A 2,294-nucleotide genomic window follows, 5' to 3' on the forward strand; every position below is an offset into this window, starting at 1 on the left:
CATTTTAGTCAATGAACATTGGCTCTACTAAGAGAAGCGTCAGACTTCGCTTATCAGAGGGCGATCTCAGGTGCTCCATGGCTGTGATCTTTAATCCTAGCAGTGTATGTAAATTCAACATGAGCATTCCTTTGGATTCTCTGGTTTACATTTGCACAGAAAGAGCCACAGACACAGTGTACAATAACTGAGGTCCATGTTGGTCAGAATTTTCAAAAATACCTTTGGTGGTTTTTTCAAGGATTCCTATCTCTAAAAACCACAGGTGTTACCTCAGTTTCTAATAATTTCTGGATGTCATGGTATGGGCAACTCAAAAATGGCATACTTCAAAATTTATAAGTTTGCCTTCAGGGTAACCCCCAGGGTTCCAATGACCAGTTCTGTAAGTTGGTGCCGCTCAGCACACTTCCATGAATATATTGTGTAGATAGGCTGTACTTATTTTGGTAGCATTGATACCTTCTTAGGCAATTAGTTGAAGAAAACTGCAAAATATTTTCTTATGTAATAGCTGTATAGAGCAATACTATCAAAGAATAAGAAGGCACTAATGCTGGGATGAAAGGTGAAGTTCTGAGGTGACTGGGGACCATGTGTGTGCTGGCTGTATATTTTGTGTAAAATATATGTGTGAAAATGATCTAAGAATGAGTCACTCAGCACTCTCAAGAATTATGCAGATTCTGCATTTTTTTATGCGTGTGCCTAAAAACCTACTTGATATTGATTGCGGTTTCAAGATTACTCATGGTATATTTGTAAAATATACTTGCAATGTATATAGATGTATATTAGTACTCTAAGTACTGATTTGAAAACTTGAAGCAAGATGGCATTTTATTTCATATCTTTCTGTTTTGCTTCTGTTTTCTGCAAATATAAATCCTTTTTTAAGTGATTGTTAAAATTGTATGGCATTACATTTTAAGCTACAAATAAACAAAGTTAAAAAATGATGTTTGTTTTTCTCATTGACTTTTCTTGTGCCACCTGAACTAGATCATCTTGCACTTCTGTCAGCACTTAGGCATTTCATGATAATTAATCGTCACATTCCAAGAGGGATTAATAAACTGATTAATAGAGTTACTACCACTTTAGAGACAAAGGAAAAAGATAGCATTATGGTTAAATGGTGTCCTAATGTAGTCCCAGAATTCTTGGAAAAATACTTTATAGTCTCCCAGGAAACCGTGTGTACATATGACTGCTTGCTGGGTCGGTACTGTCTCTGAAGTGTAAAAAATTATGATTTCTATGAAACTGTTCTATATATGACGTTGGATGAAGCAGAACTCCACTGAGTGCCACCTAGTTAAAAAGCTTTTATTTAACTGTCCTACCACTATATCGGTCACATTTTAAAAATAATAGTGGATAAAGCAGAAAACTAGGAGAGGTAGTATACACTCTGTATCCACTGATTTTTTTGGCCAAATATTCTTCATCTGCTATGGACATTTAAACAGACTGCATCACATCATTTAAAATATAATTCCACTGGTGACTAAAACTTTCAGGCTTTTTTTTTTTTGCAACTTCACTAATATTATATTTTGTAGTACTTTAAAGTTTAAGAATATTTTATAGATAGGCAATATATGCACATTAGACAAACTCAAAAATTATCCCAATTCAGTGTAAATTAAATTTTCCTTTCAAAATTTCTCCTAGCCACCCATTTCCCATCCTCGAAGGCAACCACAATTACCAGTTTATGTGTCTTTATAGAATGTTCCATGTATACACATTACATAATGACAGCATTTGGTATTCTCTCCTCAATCTTACTTATTTCGAGAAATAATTGATTTTGGACCGTGTTTCACATGAAGGCACATAAATCTGCCTCTTTATTCCAGAAGTTGAGGTAATATAAATTTTGTTTATTTTCGCATTGAAGCAGTATTTTCTTCCATAAGCTACTCAACGTTAGAAAGTTTGTAGCAAATACTTACTTACTTTACCTGCCAGCTTTTAGCTTAACATGATAATACATTGCCAAATAGCACCATCCCTCTACACTCCCTCTCTTACCATGAGGGCTGTTAATTTACAGTCTGGATACCTGCCTTGCACTAGGGAATAGGTCTTCTCCCTTCCACTCACAGAGTAATATGAAGAATACAGGAATTGTCTGAGATGGAAGAGAATCTGAACAGCTTCTAATGCGCCCATGTAGCAAATGAGGAAACTAAGGCCACAGAAGTGAAAGGGAATGAACAGTCTTTCCTTTCTGCTTTTTTCAGTCAGTTCTTCAGCTGTTCATTCATTTATTCACCCATTCTTTC

The sequence above is a fragment of the Mesoplodon bidens genome (assembly GCF_964165515.1).
Source record: "Mesoplodon bidens genome assembly, chromosome: 11".
Taxonomy (NCBI): Eukaryota; Metazoa; Chordata; class Mammalia; order Artiodactyla; family Ziphiidae; genus Mesoplodon; species Mesoplodon bidens.